This window comes from Ursus americanus, chromosome 19 (genome assembly GCF_024610735.1).
Source record: "Ursus americanus isolate L20-20 chromosome 19, mUrsAme1.1.p, whole genome shotgun sequence".
In the NCBI taxonomy this organism is placed as follows: Eukaryota; Metazoa; Chordata; class Mammalia; order Carnivora; family Ursidae; genus Ursus; species Ursus americanus.
This window is the reverse complement of record NC_142145.1, coordinates 7,381,907-7,401,211: the sequence shown is the minus strand read 5'-3', so window position 1 is coordinate 7,401,211 and position 19,305 is coordinate 7,381,907. Positions and strand designations below refer to the sequence as shown.

General features: G+C 42.3%; 1 protein-coding gene across 4 annotated transcripts in view; it reads left to right on the top strand.

Annotated features, from left to right (window-relative positions):
- SOCS6 (suppressor of cytokine signaling 6) overlaps nt 1–19,305 on the top strand; it is an 828,170-nt gene that overhangs the window by 108,065 nt on the left and 700,800 nt on the right. The window contains exon 5 of one of the 4 annotated variants that reach the window (XR_006778235.2): nt 11,008–11,247. The exons of the other annotated variants lie outside the window; for them this stretch is intronic. The gene's annotated coding sequence lies outside the window, so the exon portion shown is untranslated. Of the gene's footprint in view, nt 1–11,007; nt 11,248–19,305 lie in introns of those variants that run through there. 4 annotated transcript variants of the gene reach the window in all.

Below are 19,305 nucleotides of genomic sequence, written 5' to 3'. Positions count from 1 at the left end.
CAATTCCCACCTAATGCAAAACGTACCATTTTCAAAGTCTTGTTTTCCAGCCGTTATCTTCCCGGGGTTGTGGAGACTCGCGGCCCTGGCAGGGTGGTCTGCGGCACTAGCTTTTGACACTTTCCTGCAACTTTGCTGCCAGGCCAGGTGGGTGGCCTGTCAGAGGGAGAAGTCTTTCATGGAACAGGACGGGTTACACTGCTCCTAAGCAGTGAGTCTGTTCAAAGACCTGTCTAGGCATTAAGCCAGTTTTTCTAAGTAGCTTCCTTTTGACGTGAATACATGTCTTATTATCATCTGGGTATGGAGGAGGATACTAAGAGACAGAGAAAGGGTGCTTTCTCCAGCGTTGGCTCCAGGACTAATGATGCCGTGCTCCACACGTCTAGGCCCTCACCTGCCCTGATCTGGATAAAGCTGGCTGTTAACTGAACAGGAGACTCAATCTCCCTTCTCCGTAGTCCCCAAGACCCAATCCCAGGTGGGTTGGTCAGGAAAAACGCTGATTTTTTCCCAAATTCTTCTCCCCTGGTGCTCTTGGCAGGGGCAGGAAAACAAAATTCATTTGCCAGCAGTGACATTTCCTCATCTGATTTTAGAAGCGTGCAGCGACTTTTCTTCTGGGGAACGAAGTGGCTGTCGCTGCCGTGAACACAGAGGGCAAGGGCTTGCTGCGTTACCAGAGGAAACTCTTTGCAGAAATTCCCTGAGCTGTTTGGAGGCACCAGAGGGGAGGGGTGTGGTATGCTGAGTGATAAGAAGGATCACCTCCAGAAACTGTCCATGGCCATCTGGTAAAGGCTGTTGTCCCACATGGAAGAGGAGTTTATCTTACGTTACAAAGTCTTGAAGAAGATCTCCCACCTCAGAGCCGCTGACTGTGTACATGGAGCCTACGCAGTGGGTCCCCTTCTGCTACAGGTGCCCCTCCTGACCTACATTTCTGTACCACCTGAGAGATGGTGAAGCCCTCAGGTGTGACCACTTCCGTCTGCACTTCTCCAGGAGGGTTCCAGACATGGCAGGTGCTCAGCAGATGCTGGCTGAGTAAGTCAATTCTTGGATCTCCTGAGGTGTCTTGTCTGTGGGTGATGTCTGAAAGCCAAAGTGGAACTCTCTTGCTTGAGGCTGGTTAGTTCCTGAATTGTAAGAGAAGCTGCTGATTTTCACTGCTGCTTTTTTTTTTTTTCTTATTTTTTTAACTGACGGATGAAATACTCAATATGTATTCACTTATTTAATTCCGGAAACACTATGAGGAAGTCAGCACCATTCTCTGATTTTAAGAGAGGGAAGTGGAAGGGCAGGGGCATGGTCACATTGCAACCCAGCGGCAGCCAGGGGGCCCCCACCCCTGAGCTCCACAGCCTGCAGTGCACCTCGGGTCCCTGGCTGGAGTTCACATCTGGCCTATCAAGATAGGTTCTTTCAGGGAAATCCAGAAAATCGGTGTTAGAAGACATTCGAATGTTGATAGCATACCCTCCACAAACACCAAATGGGGGCATGCTGTGCTTGCTTCATTGTTGGACATCGGCCTATAGGAATGGTCAAAATGCAGGGTGCTTCTGAAACAGAACCCCTAAAACCAGAGAAACAGGATTCATCACAAACTCAGGACAAATTGGTGATGGGGCGGGTTGGGGGACCCAGACTGTCCCCGATCCCTGGCTGCAGCCTGATTTTCTCCCTCCCCTGACTTTCAGTGGAATATTTGCCTCTAGTTGGGATGAAAGCATTTCTGAGCCTTTTGGTATTTGTTCAAATTGAGCCAGGCATTATTGACATTTTCCTGGAAATTGCACAATATTCTTTCATTTGTTTTAACACTGGGATGTGTTTCATATGAGAAGACTCACTGTGGGAGTTTTTTTGTTGTTTTGTTTTTAATTTCTGTATCTCCTCCCACCCTCCAATTTTGGATGAATAAATGTGAAGAGAAAGAGATATGAGAATATAAAATCTAGAAAAATGACATGAATGTATTAGCCATGCCTAAATTAACTAATGAAGCATCTTGAAGATCCTCTCTTTGTGTCAGTTACACTGGGCTGGTCATACTTGTGCAGTGTAGCTCACTGCATAGGGATTGTTTATTTTTCTGGAATGTATGTATGAACCATAGACAAAGGGTACTAAATAATAATGATTAATATAAACATAAGAACAGCTTCTAAAATCCGGGTTGGCTATAATATGCTGAATGAGAATTCCAGCAAATCTAGACATCAGGCAGCAGGAATTCTCTTATCAGTTTAGAAATACAGTCCTAATGGTTCATTGTGTCAGAGAGGGTTACCCGGTAACACACTAGTGAAAGATCTAAGGAGGCAAGGTTCACTTGAAAAAGGAGGAAGAGTCATCTTGAGCGGGCTTGCATTCAACGTTGATTGGCATGGAGCCCAGGCAGAGCGACTGCCATCTTGTCACTTGGTATTAAATGATTCACTCCATCAGTGACTGAGGGCATGGAAATTGTGTCATACCCAGAGAGTACAAGTGGAGCTTTCTTAGGATGAAGCAATGCAGGAGCAATGTGGGCATTTAATAATATCATGAGTGGAAGGGGTTCAGTAAGAGTGAAGATACCTCCCACAAAGTCTCATTGTCAAGGCTGCTGACGTGATTACATGCTTAAGAGTATTCACTAATGACTGACATGCACTGTACGAATGAAGAACCTTGGGTGGCCACCATAAGTCTGAAACAATATTCAGTCTCAATAGAATTTAAAAAAAAAGCAAATAAAAGTGGAAAGTAATTTTCCATTTGGCAGAGATTGAAAAGGAAAGATAATGGTCAGTGTCTGTGAGGGCATCAGGAAATAGCAGCTCACACCTGTGTGGTGGCAGTATAAACTGATAAGAAACTCATCCACTGCCTTCTCAGAAATATTAATATATGTAGCAGTATTCTTTAAATCTATCACGTCTTCTTTTTATTGCCCAGGAACTGCAAATGACAGGGACTTATATATCTTCATAGTAGGAAAATGGTATAATGGTTTATGGTATATCCATACAATAAAAGGCACTGTAGAGATTACAAATGAGAGTGTAGATAGAAGAATAGTTAAGGAGGATAAGGATACTCAGAATGTATTTGTGGTGGGCAGAATAACGTTTCCCCAGAAAGGCGTCCCTGTCTGTTTCTGGAAGCTGTGTGTCTGTCCTTCTGCATGGTAAAGGGGAAGTAAGGTTTCAGATAGAACTAAGGTTGCTAATTAGTTGAACAGGAGTTGGGAAGATTATCCTGGGCCCCATGTAATCACAAGGGTCCTTATAAGTGAAAGAGGGAGGCGGGAGAGTCCAGGTCACGGTGATGCAGGGTGAGAAGGGCTCCGTGGACTGGTGCTGGCTGCGAAGATGGAAGGGGCCGCAAGCTGAGGACTGCAGCCGTTTACAGAAGCTGGAAAAGGCGAGAAGAAGGATTCTCTCCTACAGCCTCCAGAAAGCAACACAGTCTGCTGACACCTTGGTTTCAGGCCAGTAAGATCCACTTCTGACTTTTGGCCTCTACAACTGTTAGCATAATACACTTGTGTCATCAAGCGGATGGTAATTTGTTATGGTAACAATAGGACATTAATACGACATTGTTGAGTGAAAAATGTCTAGTTTTGTAACATGTGCACTGAAGGATGACTTAATAACACACACACAGGGGATGCCTGGGTGGCTCAGTCGGTTAAGCATCTACCTTCGGCTCAGATCATGATCTCAGGGTCCTGGGATTGAGCCCTGCATCAGGCCGTTTCTCCTGCTTCCGCTCCCCCTGCTTGTGCTCTCCTTCTCTGTCAAATAAATTAAATCTTAAACACACACACATAACACAGACACAGACACAGACACAGACACACACACACACACACACACACGGCAGAAGAGACTGAGATATTACACAAAATAGCTAAATTAACTGTGGTTCTATCCAGGATGTGGTAATATTACATTTGATATATTATTTTGTCTATTTTATTATCTGTATTTTCTGCAGTATAAATGTATTACTTTGTAATGAGAAAAAAGTGTTCTTTAAAAATGTTGTAGAGACCATTTAGTTCATGCTGCTGCAAGCTCTGTTGTAAATTTGCAGTATGAATCCTTTACAGAGAAGCTTCTGCTTATTCATTTTAAGATAGAGGTGGTGGTTTGGGGAATCTTCTTTCTTGAAGGATAATATTTTTCCCAAATTATAGACAACTGGTCATTGATGGTCATGTAGAAACCCAAATAAATATCTTTCACTGAAGGGTAATCACTTCAGATTTTCCAGTACATTACAGGGAAATACTTTTTACTATTTGAAGTGTAGTCCCATATTTTGATAATGTTCCAATTCAGTCTTTCAATGTTTATTGAATTCTTATGTTCTGAGCACAGAGTCTGCTTGTTAAAATATTGCATAGCCACATGACAGCGGTGATCATAACAAATTTGTAGGAGCATTGAAAACAATGATTATCCTTTGTTCCATGAAAAGGCAGAACAGAAAAGGCCATGTACCTCTAATTACAAATTTATAAAAAGAAACATCACAAGATTCTCTTTATTTTGGTTACACCTGCCCATATAATTTCCATGCAGTGCAGGCCACAGCATAGGGACCATGGTTTTGTCTGGAAGGCCAATAAGAGCAATAAACATGCATAAGAACAATACTAGTGGTTGATGTTGAGGGTCTAATATTAATATCAGCTCAGATATATTGAACGATTATTTACTGCTCTTTTAAAAAGATTTTATTTATTTATTTGAGAGAGTGAGAGAGAGAGAAAGAGCATGAGCAGGGTGAGGGACAAAGGGAGAAGCAGGCTCCCTGCTGAGCACAGAGTCTGATGTGGGGATTGAACCTGGGACTCCTGGATCATAACCTGAGCTGAAGGCAGACGCTTAACTGATGGAGTCACCTGGGCATCCCTGATTATTTATTAGTTTTAAGAGCTATATTCATGGTAGGTGCCATTATTATTCCAACATTTTCAACTGAGGCCTATGGAAGTAATTTGTTCAATGTCACACAGTTGATTACTGGAGAAGCAGATTAAACCAAATTCAAGTCTTCTGATTCTAAAGCCTGTACTGTCAATCATGATTATTCTGAAAGATTATTTTTATTATTTTTAATGATTATGTTATTTTTATAATTGAACCATATAAGTAACCCTACAACTCTCTGCAAGGAGAGCTTACAGCAAGAATGATTTGGGGCACCTACTAAACTGGGGTTCTCGTGCTCCCTGTATATGATAGCACATGACTTAAAAATATCCACTAGTCACTCATTCATAATTTTATCAACTTAGTAAGTGAGCACCCTACCCAGAAAAAATGGTAGATAGTGCTCGTGACCTTGGAGGGAGGGAAGTGAAATGAAGATGTCAACCCACCCAGAGGGCCTCCCTGGGAACTGTGCCGTCTGTCGTTTGACCAAAGAGCAGGAAGCCGGCGAGTCCTGACTCTTTGCTTTTGTCTACACTTAACAGACCCTGAAGAAATATTGAATTTTAAAAAGTCCTCCCAGTACTATTGGATACTCTTTCTCTTAAATGGGTGAGTCTTCCTTATAAAAAACAAGAAATCAGAAAGCACTTCATGGAGAAAAGAAAGCTTACCAACCACTGTGTCCAGGGGAGAAGCTGGTTGCTGCCTAATGGTCTCAATTTTCTGTTCTTGCTCCCGCATGTTGCTGCAGAGCCCCTTGGGCAGACTCAAACTTTTGAGATGCTCTCTCCTCCATTCTGTCATGGGAGCCTAATTTGGCTATTTTGCTGAGTCAAAGTGTAGGACACTACTGCCACTGGCTTTCCCTTCTGTCTAGATTGTGTTTTCATTTGTTGTTGTAAAATTTTATTTTTAAGTAATCTCCACACCTAACATGGGGCTTGAACCCACAACCCCGAGATCAAGAGTCACATGCTCTACTGACTGAGCCAGCCAGGCGCCCCTGGATTGTGCTTTTATCTTTGCTCTGGAAGTCCTATCCGTTCTTCAGTCTGTGCTCCCATGGAAGACTTCCTGCCCGTCACTCACTTGTTCTCTCCTCCCCTCTCTCTCTCCTCCCCGTTGCTCCACGCTATCACCTCTGATCTCTCCCCACCTTTCACTTTCCTGGAGTGGCACATAGGCTGTGGAGACAGGTTCAGGTTACGGCTCTCGGTCTCACTGGCGGAGATGCTGGGCAGATTTCTTTATTTTAGGAGCCTTAATTTCCTCATCTATGAAACAGGAAGGATAATGCCAATCTCACCATGTGTGTCAAAATTAAATGAGGTATGTATATAAATCATTTGATATGGCATCCACCAAACAGTAGGGACTTAATAATCTATCACATCTCTCCTTTTTATCACTATTTTAATTTGGCTGCTGTTTATTTAATAACATTTTGATTCACAGGGGTGTTGAGACTGCATTTTGTTTAACCTTGTATTTCCCTAAACCAGAGATAGTGCCTTGCGTGTATCAGACATCAGTAAGGTGTTGTTGAGATCAATTAAGTTGGTCAAAAGAGAAACAGAGAAGAAATAAAAGGCACATAATCAACGTTCTCTGTGTCCATTTCTCACTCTGCAATTAAGAATGCTGATTCAAGGGTGCCTGGGTGGCTCAGTCGGTTAAGCGTCTGACTCATGATGTCAGCTCAGGTCATGATCTCAGGGTTGTCAGATCAGGCTCTGCACTGGGCGTGGAGCCTGCTTAAGAGTCTCTCCGTCTCCCTCTGCCCCTCCCCCCCCTACACACTCTCTCTCTTTAAAAAAGAAAAAAATAATGTTGATTCAGCAGGTGTCAAGGCCTAAATACCAAGAGAAGAGAAGTTTTCAATCAGGACTATGGTGTACTGAGTCCTAACAGTTCTTATGCTACCCTGTCACTGGAAAGTATCTCAGCACCTTTGGGGCCCTACCCCCAAAGCCTTAAAATTCTGTTTCCTTTTCTTTTGCTACATTGCTGACATTGGTGTGACAATTGGCAAAACTATTGCAAGATCTCTAGGATAGATAATAATACTCTATCAATGCTCTTTCCCTGCTTTTGCTAATTGTAGTGTGGTTAGTAAGACTGAAGTAGTTAGGAGTAGGGGGTCATTACGTCTGCAACTTACTTTCCAAAGTTCAAAAAAAAATGTACTATACATATTAAGACAGAATGATAGGGCAAATGTGATAAAATATCGACATTTGGGAATCCACTTGAAGGCTATATGGGTATTCTTTGTACTATTGCAACTTTTCTGTAAGTTGAAATTATTTCAAAAGAAAGATTTTTTTTTTTTTTAAGCTGTTTGAGCGGCACCTGGGAGGCTCAGTCGGATAAACGTCTGCCTTCGGCTCAGGTCATGATCCCAGGGTCCTGGGATCCACCCCCGTGTCAGGCTCTCCACTCAGTGGGAAGCCTGCTTCTCCCTCTCCCTCTGCCTGCCGCTCCCCCTGCTCGTGCTCTCTCTCTGTCTCAAATAAATAAATAAAATATTAAAAAAAAAAGCTGTTCGAGATTATATGTTTGCAACCTCCTGACTTAAAGCGAGATGAGGGAGTTACCAGACCAAACTACAGTTCTGTCTCTCCTCTCTCTAAATGAAAATGTAGGCTTGGATGAATTTCACAGCCTGGTAAATGATGCTAATAATGTCACCGGGTAGGCCTGATTCAGAACTACGGAGACGGATCTGCAAGGGAGCAGGCATTTCTGATGCTTATCTGGACTGGGAGCCCCGCCCTCCCGTAGTCCACATCAATGGATGCCGGCGAGTTTGTTCTTCATCGATCAGGGATATGCACCGAGGCTTTGCCTGACCGGCGATGTCTGACGTGGGTGCATTCACAGAGTCAGGAGACACAGTCACCTTGGGAAAGACCAGCTTTGACAAAGAAGGCTTTAATGACGTGCTTGCTTAATGGACCAGCGCAGAGGTGGGTCATTTTCCAGAGCAGTGGTCAGGATTTTTCGACTCTGTAACAGTGCTGTTCTTGGATGGAGGAAGGAGGGTAGGGAGGGTAAGGAATAACGCGGCAGACTGATCACAATTTCATGGAAAATAGAAGATAAACATTGAAACAGCTCTTGCAAAATGTGTTCTACTCCTCAGTAAAACTGGCTTTTCCATGATTTTCCTTGTGATATTACCAGCCTGTCCGACTTTTCTCCCACAGCAGACCAAGGACTCAGGGAATAACATGGACAGCCCCCAGCCTGAACCTAAGTCACAGTCAAGCTAGAAGTCAAGCGTTCCTGCCAGGCCCCTCAGAGAAACCCTTTCTAATGAGCAGCTCCAGAAAATAAGGGAGAAGAGAGTTGGGCCAAACTTGGTGTGACAGAAACGCCCCAGATTGTAGATTCACAGGGAAAGGATTTTGACTTGAGCCCCTGGCTGTCACTCAGCCTCCAGCTCAGACCTCACCTGTTACTCTCAGATGCTCACTCGCCTCTTCCGCACATCTACCTTCCAGGGGAGGGCTTCACGTCTGGGGACTAAACACAGAAACCACTAATTTTACAAATCTGGGAGCGACACTGGAAGCAAAAGGAAGCAATTCTGAGGAACCATCTCAGAAGCGTGACCTAGAGGGATGGGTGTGGGTGTAGGTGTGCGTGTTGTGTGTGTGCGGGGTGTGTGGGTGTAGGTGTGCATGCGTGTGTGGAGCATGTGTGTGGGTAGGTGTGCATGTGCGTGTGCGTGCGCACGCACACGTGCTCCCCACATTACTGGATAGCACCGTGTATCACAGAGCATGTGCACCGAGGGGGCGGGCACCCTGAGATGTCGGCCGTGCACGACGGGCTCAGTGGAGGAGCCAGCTCTCGGGGCGCTGGCCTTCTGGGAGCCCAGCTGGTCTCACTGGAGGGGCACTCTTGGCAGCGAAGAGCCTTTATATAGCACCTGAGTCTGGAGAAGAGCCAGAGAGGACAGCTCAGGGGTATGTCCTTGATTATCTGTGAGACAGATGCCTTTGGGAGATTTCCAGTTTTCAGGGGGACAGAGATTCTGCAGTAATGAGTGGTGCGAGAAGCGGAGAAATGGTCTCTGTATTACTGCATTTTTTGGTAATGTACATAAAGGTGTGAATTAATTGGCAGATTATTTGTGTTTTTTACTTTGCTAATTTATAGGGGTTGTTGAATTTTTAAAATCTCAATTTAACTATGTACATTCAAATGAATTATATTTATTTGACCACTACAATTGTACTCTTACCTATATTCATCCAAGCGAGGCAGGGATTCTGAAGCTGGGGCGTACATGAAAATCACCTAGAGAGTGGTGAAAATACATATGCCATGGTCCCATCCTTCGAAAGCCAGATTTCAGGATCTGGGGTGAAATAAAAATAGCAATAGTTTAAAAAAATCTTCTAAGGAGATTTTATCATTTATTTCTTTGTTGAGGACTAACAGTAAACAATGTAATACTATTACATAATATGACATTTATTATTATAATTGTATATTTGTGCTTTCCTTCAAGTCTATCATTATAATAATGTAACAGATGAATCAGAGAAGAAAATCATAAGTAATTATAACACTGTCTTGCATTGGCTTTGCACTTTTGCATTTTTCGAAGCCGTTTACAACCATTATCCTGATTTGTTCCTATAACAATCACCAATGAGAGGAGTCAAAAAAACTTGGGCTGTTCCTTAGAATAGAGACATCATGGGGATAAGATAAAGCTTTATGCAAGGTACAGGCACAGGGACAGTCTTATGGGGACAGATCCAGATAAATACCACGTGTGCCACGCTCAAAGGTGGTGTGGTTCTAGGCATTCTTCTGGTTTTTAGTAGAGCTTGCCCACTGATTAGCTAACCACCTGTTTGTGTCAAACTCTTTTATGGGAAAGCTATAGCCATTATAGTTAACTGCCTTTTAATCATTGTGTTCTATAATTTACAAGTATTCCCCAAACCCCCACACCTGTAGTCTCCTGTAATCTCCACCTGGCACCTAACACCTTTTGAAATCAATTCACTTAAGATTCTGCCCACAAGAGTTGATAATCCGGTTCTGCCAGATGGAAACCAGCTTGCCCATGTTCATCAGAAAGTCTAGAACTAACTGAGGATTGCAGGTCTGCCTATTTAGAGTCTTTTCGTCCTTTCATTTTTAATAAGAGTTAGAAATATCCGCAGATCCATTATTCCTCCTGTGAGTTGCCTGGTTGAGGCAGATACTCTTATCACAGGGTTTGCATGTTGTTGAAAATGCCCCCCTAGATTCATGGAAATGAAATTGGACCATAATTTATAGATTTGGAGGTGAATATTTTTGGATTAAATTTGTTCATTTCCTGTGAATATTCCCAAGGGAAAAATCAACGGAGACTTTGAACAGTGGACATACAATCAGAATTGCAAGGGAATAATCATTTAATCTTTTCTTTATTAGTTAAAGAAATCTTTTCTTTATTAGTTAAAATCTTTTCTTTATTAGTTAAAAGCATTTGCCCACCACCCCCCTCCCCTCTGAAGCCCTCAGTTTGTTTCTCAGAGTCCATAGTGGGGGAATGGGATAGACTGGTGATGGGTAGTAAGGAGGGCACATATTGCATGGTGCACTGGGTGTTATACGCAACTAATGAATCATCGAACCTTGCATCAGAAACCAGGGATGTACTGTATGGTGACTAACATAATGTAATAAAAAAACATTAAAAAAAAGCATTTGGCCAAATATAGTTTTTCTTCCATTATCAGTAAAGTCATGACACTCAATTGGTGTTATTTTATGTACATAAATCAACACAACCGATGATATATTACTTGGCACTTCTCTGTGTCACCCAGGACAAATTAAGTAATTCTGCTTTTAAGGGGAAAGATTAGTGTTTTGGTGTAGAAACAATACAGTCGAGTTTCAGCAGTAGAGGCATAAGTGCACACACACACATGCACCACACGCACATATACACATGGTAAACCTAAGTGTTGCCTCCCTGGCTCCCTGTCTGAGCCTCCTGATTCTACCGCTAAATGTCTTGTATCTGTTTACTTCTCCATCTTCTCAGGGTCACCTTTCTGGAGCACCGTACCACTTCCTGACCACATGTGGATCTCTCTACTTCCATTCTTGCTGAGCCCCCACCCCACTCCTGTCCACAGCAGCCAAAATATTTTTCCCCTTTAAATGCAAACTGAATGAAGCATGAGAGACTATGGACTCTGGGAAACAAACTGAGGGCCTCAGAGGGGAGGGGGGTGGGGGAATGGGATAGACCGGTGATGGGTAGTAAGGAGGGCACGTATTGCATGGTGCACTGGGTGTTATACGCAACTAATGAATCATCGAACTTTACATCAAAAACTAGGGATGTACTGTATGGTGACTAACACAATATAATAAAAAAATATTATCATAAAAAAATAAATGCAAATTGGATCAGGATTCCCTCCATTCTTCGGTTTCCTGCTGCAGTTGGGATAACACCTGACCTTCTTCAGACCCAGGATGATCTTCTTTCCTTTGCACTCACCGTACACCATCTGTGACCGAAATACCGACGACGCACAGCTTGTGGTCAGGACGGTCTTCGGTCCTCGGATCTCCACTGGAACTTCACCTCCTCTGGAAGCGCTTGCTGGTCACTCTGCTCTCCTCTTTCAGAGCCTTTATCACGATATGTGATGGTATTTTCCTGGATCTGGTTCCTCATTTAACACAGCTCCCTAAGAGCTGGGATCCTCTGTTTCTGTCCATTTCTCTGTCCAGAGCACTGCACGAGTGAATATCAGATGCGTCAGGTAAGAGTGGAATGGGGGCAACATGGACGAATCAAAACGACACAACACATCCAAAACTGGCCCCCGTCGTTCTACGGGATTTTCTCAACAGGTTAGTTGTGATTTTTGCCCTCTGTTAAAGTTGATCTAGCTCTCCTTCCCTCGACCACACCTGTGCCCCCTCAAATCCACTCTTCGAATGACGATTTGGCCAAAACTCAACTCTGCCTCCACTGTGTACAATAGAGCTTTTATTTTATTTTTCTTTTTGTGCATTTTTACTGAAATTCCAGTTAACAGTGTAACATGAGTTTCAGGTGTACAATATAGTGACTCAACACTTCCATACGTCACCTGTGCTCATCACAGCAAGTGCCCTTCTCCATCCCCATCACCTGATTCACCCATCCCTGCCCCCCACCCCTCTGGTGACCATCAGTGTGTTCTCAAGAGTTGAGAATCTGCTCTATATTTGCCTGTATTTTTTAACCTTTGCTCATCTGTTTCTTAAATTCCACATGTGAGTGAAATCATATGGTATTTGTCTTTCTGGGACTGACTTGTCTTGCTTAGCTTTATACCCTCTACGTCCATCTATGTCATTACAAATGGCAAGATTTCATTCTTTTTTTATTTCTGAGTAATATTCCAGTGCACATATATACTAAATATTCTTTTCTTTTTTTCTCGTATGTAGGGTCCATAGAGCTTTTATTTTTTCTCTTTGTATCTTTACCAAGTGGTAAATATGGTAATGACTGGCAGGAGAAGCAGAGAAATAGTCTATATACTACTACTTTTTAAAAATCCTCATAAAGGTTGGCTTAATTGGCTGATTATTTGCATCTTTTACCTTACTAATTTACGAGGATTATTATATTTTTAAAATCTCCATTTAAATATGTACATGAGCGTGTGTCTGACCTCTTCAGAGAGTAAAGACACGATTTTATTTTTCCTTGGCACTGAGCTCTGAGTTAAATTGCACACTCATATTGAACATGTATATATATCAAAGAGGATGCATTTTTTTTACATATATATATTTCTCTCCTCTCTTAATTTCTCTTATTGCTTTTGAATGGTGAGAATCCAAGTTCATTTTTGCAGGAAATATATATTTTTAACAAGCTTATTTTTTTTAACAAGTCGAAATCTTGTAACATGCTGTAACCATCTGTCATTCAGTTAAGTCTAAAAATCAGATGTATCAAAACTATTTTTTTTTTAAGAAAATGTAATAATTTCTTTAAGACCTTTATACCCCCTAAGGGACTTAGGGTCATTTTGCTTCAAAGCAACACTGACCCCCTGTGGCCAGGAGAATCTTAGAAAAAAAATTTTTTTTCTTTTTACTGTTTTCCTCCTAATAATTTCTCTGTCATGGCAATGTTTGTTTTTCAGTCCATACAATTTATTTTAACTTAACAGTGTTGATATAGCCAATCTATAATTCTCGCTCACCGAGGCGACATTTAAGAAAGGGCCCTGTTGTTCGCTGTCACCTCGGGGGAGCCTCCTTTGCAATGGGGCAGAGCCTCTAAGTGTGGGGGGCGGTCACGCTGAGTTTGTGGTTACCTCCAACCTTTACTTCACTTTTCTCCTGTTCCTTCCCTTTCTACAAATGAGTCCGTTTTACTTATCTCAGGAAGGCCCTGGAGTCAGCTGCTCCTCATTTCTTTATAGCTCATTGTTCTCACTACATCAATTTCCTTTTCAAAGTATCTGTGCCTGATTCTCTTTCTTATTTCCATTTTCACCACCTTTGTCTTCAGCTTCCCTAAAGATGACAGCAGCTCTCTGGGCATCTTCTCTGATTTTCCTGCTTTAAGAAGAATTAAGTATGGTTTCCGTACAACATTATATTAGTTTTGGGTGTACCACATAACGACTGGATATTTGTATATCCTGCAAAATGATCACCACGATAAGTCTAATTAATATCCTCGCCATCCATAGTTACAGAACTGTTCTGTTCCTGTGATGAGAACTTTCAAGATCCATTCTCTCAGCAATTTTCAAATATACAGCACAGGGTTATTAACTCTAGTCACCATGCTGCTCACAACCTCCCATGAGTTATTTACTTTACAGCTGCAGATTTGGAGCCCCTGAACCCCTTCATGCCTCCCCCTCCCCTCTATCCACCGGGCTGTTCTCTGTTCGCCTCTTTTGCTCTCCATCCTCGGAAGCCCTGCGCCAGGGTTGTGTGAGGACCAGCTGGCCCTTGTGGGTCTGTGATCAAAGGCAGGCAGGCGCTAAGAGTTTAAAAATGTTTACAACAGTTTGACAGAGTACTTCCATGTATGTTTCAATCTAATAATAAAAAAAGTGGGTCTTGGGTAGTCATTGTCTTTTTTCATTGCATGTTCTGGAAGTCTATTTTTGTTGTATGCTGCCGTCTTTGACCACGGTGCTGCTTGGACTGGAAGAACAGAGCCCTTCCCTGCAGCAGGTGTGAGGAGCTCTGCTCGGCTCTTTCCCACTGGACTCATCTCTCCTAGACACTCTGGGGGTGTTATGTCCTTAGTCAAAGACTGCAGTGTCTTCTTGCATCACCGTGTATCATATGTAAACTGTCCATGGGATTTCTAGTGTATTTTAACTTCAGTCTCGCTGTCCAAGTCCCCAGTCTGGTCCCATTCCGCTGGTTCTCAAGACCTCTGGCACACATTCCTTCAACTCCATTCTCTCTTTGCTTCTATTCCTGAGCTGACCCCACCTGGGAGCTAGCGGAGATGCCCTCTCCTCTGTGACCTCTCCAAATGGGACCATTGTTTCAAGGCCCACCTCACGTTTATTCTCCAGTTAGAATTTTCTGGTTATTCCAAACATTACTGGTCTTTCTCCTACTCCATTCCTGCGGCTCCCATTTGCTGAGGGCTTTGTCTGTGAGGGCAGGGCTCTCTGCACCCTCAATTTCTGTGTACTGTCCCCCTCAATTCTCACCCCAGCCTTACCAGCTATTTACTATTTTCATCCCCATTTTATGGATGAGAAAGCTGAGACACAACCTGTTGAGTCTCATACCCACAGTCGCATAGTTTGGAGAGTGGATAATAGGCAGTCTCAATTGATTTTCGATTTCTCTGTAAGTTACATATTATGAACCCTACTTTAGATGAAGATAGCGATGTTTGGTGTTTTAGGCTACAGAGCTGGTGGGGAATTGATTTGAACCCATGTCGTTTTATTAGTTTCTTTGGGCTGCTGTAAGAAATTTTTGCACCCTGGCTGGCGTCACACAGATTTACGTATCTCACGGTGTTGGTGGCTACGGGTTTGAAATCGAGGTATTGGCAGGCGTGACTGTTTCTGGAGACCGAAGGAGAGTCTGTTTCCCTCTCTCTCGTTTAGTTTCTGGTAGTTGCCAGCCATGCTTGGTGTTCCTTGGCTTGTAGTTGCACCACTCTAATATCTGCCTGATGTACACATGGCCTTCTCTTCTCTGTGTCTGTGACAAATCTCCCTTTCTGTTCCTTTCTCTTGTAAGGACACCAGTCAGTGGACGTAGAGCCAACACGAAATCCAGGATGACCTCCTCTCAGGATATGTGATTAATAATACCTGTAAAGACACTTTTTCCAAATAAGTTTACATTTACAGGTACCCAGGGTTAGGACAGAACATATCTTTTTGGGGGACACTATTCAGCGGGGGGTTGTCTACACAATCCACATTCTTTTCATGCCTTGCCTCCTGCCAATCACTCTGTCTCATGCAATTCTGTATCTGAGGACATACCCTCCAGACTTGTAGCTCAGCATTTCACAAGGTTTAGTTTTATTCCTGCTGTTGGCACTTGAGGACCATGCTTTACACATTACCTGCGGCCCCTCCGTGGCTCTCACAGTGCAGCACAGAGAAGAAAGTGCTCAGGACGGAATGGCAGGTGTCAGTACGGTGAGACCTCCTTGGATGGGAGAGCTTGCCCTAGAATTCAAGGTCACAGCATGTGGAAAGTTAGTTGACAGCTGTGGATAGAGCCATCGTTGTGTGTAAGCAAAGGGGACCGTATCCCCCAAACACAAAAGGAAGCCAATTGGGGGAGGAAGCGCTGGGGGAGGAACTAATAATTAGTAAAGCTTCTACTGTGTACTAGGCCCTAACCCCCATCCTACTTTATTATTATTCATGCTTTGCCCATTAAATTCAGAGCAACAGGGAAAAAAAAGGATCTAAAATCCCTAAATTGCAGTTGATTTGGGGATAACGGGTTAGGCTAACAAGGTTGAAGGAAAGCACTTTCGTGATTCATTTTGAAAACAATTCTTGAGAAATAATTGAACCTCAAGGTATCACAGATCTTATCAATCAAATAAGTGCTTTTATGAAAAAGACAACAGCTCAGCCCTGTGCGAGAGGCTTCCTTTTTGTATTGTCACTCATGGGAAAGCTTTTAAAGCTAAATAATAAAACTGCTCATAACTTTTAGTCTTCAGGTTTCAGTGATCCTTTTTTCAGTAACTTCACTTCTGGAAAGTTAAAAATAGTGGAATTAATTCTGAGCACAAGAAAGCCTGACTCAGAATTTCAGAACTTGATTTGCATTTTAAACCTTCAGGAGTAAGGGGTTTTGTTTGTTTGCTTTTGTTTTTTTTACTTAGCCCTTGAGAATGTAATGGTAAAAGACAGCACTTTGAGCTGAAATGACGTGCAGTGTAATTGGAGGCTGGCTGGTGGGTGGTGGGGGGTCCAGGCTCCCTCCAGGAAACTCAGCCTTGAAGCTGCTTTTTTCTTTTTTTAAAGTGGATTGTTCTCCAAAGAGAACGATGAGAAAAATGTATCTCAAGTTAGTGTTCTGTTGAAAAGAGGCAAAGACTGCTTGTCTTAAATGACTGGATCTGTAATGAGAAAATAAGGGAAAGTAAGGCCTGCTATTCTGTCCTGTTTGTTTTTGATACCTATTTTCACGTGTGAGGCTCTATTTCTGGATATATGCTCTCGATATATTCCTATTTTAAGATCTCTCCTCTCCTTTTGTGAACTGTCCGACTTTACCTCGTGAAAATTGGAAAATGATTTCACTGTTATCGGGGTGGCCAAGAAAGGGCTCTTGTTGGTTTATCCACAGCACCCCCTTGTGGCATTTCTATGCATTTCATAATTCTCCATAGTTAAAATATTTTGAGGGCAAGGACAGGCTACAATTGATTTATAGTTTTTTTCTTTTCTGTGAGTTGCTAATATAATTATTGTCTTCCTGCATTTGTTAGTTCAGCTTAAAAGCCATTCTTAAGGCATGGAGAACTGGTCTACCATGATTAAATTTAGGGATGAAGCTTCTGGCTTGGAATGGACTGAGCCTGAAGTTCACGGAAGGTTTGAAGACGTTGCAGTAGCAATGGAACTAAATCAGTGCCAAAACTGTGTGTCTAATCCTTGCAATTGACTTGCTTTTAAAGACTTGAATATTTTAACTCTAAAATCCATATTTCTCAAGACTAAATTATTTTTAATTGGTTATTGCTATTTCACAGTATTCCCTTTTTCTTTATTTGAATTCAGGATATAAAATCTCAAGAATTTTTCATTAACTCCTAAAATGTATATCTTGTGCAACACCTTCTAAGCTCATGTGCAACTTAAATTTGTGTGAAATTATTTGGAAATTAAGTCGTCTGAATGAAAATTTCATACGTGAGAGGTATAGACTCGGGGCAAATTCGAGCTACCCCATGTTAAAAACGCTCGACAACTTGACAACTTCTTCCTTTGGCCATCAAAGATTTCTACTGCTGTATTCACTTTTCAGTCTGTCCTTCAAGTTTTGTTTTGTTTGCACAATTTAAATTAGGGGGTCATTCAGAGATCATGCAAAACACAATTTTGCTCAGACTGTATTGTGTATTATGTTTGAGGGTACTAAATAAATGCTTAGTTGGAGAAATAACCAGATCTAGGGCAACTTGTTTAGAGAGTCAGGCCTCATTTGTGTGTATGCGTGTGTGGGAGAGAGTGTGTGTTAAGACGTATATTTATGCATATTTAAAAATCATGTTGGGTTTACCTGTGTTTTGCATGTATATTCTTGGGAAAAATAGAATTTCTTCTAGAAGCAGTTGGTGTTAAGATTCCTTTACTTAAACATCTGTCTTTAGTTTTCTAAGGGACACTTCACTGTATTATCTAATTAGTTACTCTAAAAAGTACTTTGGATTTGCGCATGAAATTTGTTTTGGTACAAGTGACTACAACTCCTACAGCGACCCATAGCTCCAACAGAACACTTAGTGCCCTATATGTGAGCTGCTGACTTGAACTCTAAGGTAATGCTTCCCTGACTGGTAGTCTGTGGTGACTCTCTTCTTTTATGAAGAAAAATCTTTTAGGAGATTTCTAGGACTTCATGAAGACTTTCGGGTCTTCTAGTGAAAGTTTCCTTTGCTTATGTATTTACTTATTTATTTAAACTGTGGTAAAATTCACATGGTATAAAACTTACCTTCTAAGCCATTTTTGAGTATACAGTTCAGTGGTGTTAACTATATACACATTTTTGTGCCACAGATGACTTTTTGTCTTAAAAAACCGAAGTGCTTGGGTGCCTGGGTGGCTCAGTCGTTAAGCATCTGCCTTCGGCTCAGGGCGTGAACCCGGCGTTCTGGGATCGAGCCCCACATCAGGCTCCTCCGCTGGGAGCCTGCTTCTTCCTTTCCCACTCCCCCTGCTTGTGTTCCCTCTCTCGCTGGCTGTCTATCTCTGTCAAATAAATAAATAAATAAAATCTTAAAAAAAAAAAAAACAAAACCGAAATGCTATGCCCATTGAATAACTCCCCTTTTCCCTCTGCCCTATCAGGGCCTTGTTAATTATTAACCTCAGATACTGCAAGGACCAGGGCTGGAGGAGGAGGGCAGCTGCTGAGGGGAAGGAAGGGATTCAGGTGGTGCTAAAAAAAATGCTAATTTACATTATAATCAGTCTATTGCACCAGCCATTCTCTGTGCAAAGCAAATTAATCTCATCCCACTGATTAGTATATCAACTATTTTTATGAACTCTCCTTTCCTTATTTTTCCTCCAGGCCAATCTTGTTGATTTTTAAAAATCCAATTTCATATACGGGGTGAGGATCCGCAGTGTGATTTGTGCTAGACAGCTTTGATTTTTTAAAACTTAAATTCTATATTTAAAAGGCCTTCTAAGAAGTGTTAAAAATATATTTATATATATGAAATCCTGGTGCCTGATGAAATGAAGGTAGGTATTTTTAACTACATAGAAGAGAATGGTGTCAGGGAATGTTTCTCTGTTTATCCATATACATTTCTGAAGGGGGGGGCTCCTGCTTCATTAATAGGATCACTCTGGAGGTCAGAGTCTTTTTTTTTTTTTTTTTTTTTAAGATTTTATTTATTTATTTGACAGATAGAGACAGCTAGTGAGAAAGGGAACACCAGCAGGGGGAGTAGGAGAGGGAGAAGCAGGCTTCCTGCTGAGCAAGGAGCCCAATGCGGGGCTTGATCCCAGGACCCTGGGATCATGACCTGAGCTGAAGGCAGACACTTAAGGACTGAGCCACCCAGGCGCCACTGGAGGTCAGAGTCTTGATGGCAAGTGTACTATGCAGTCCCTTCCCTCCG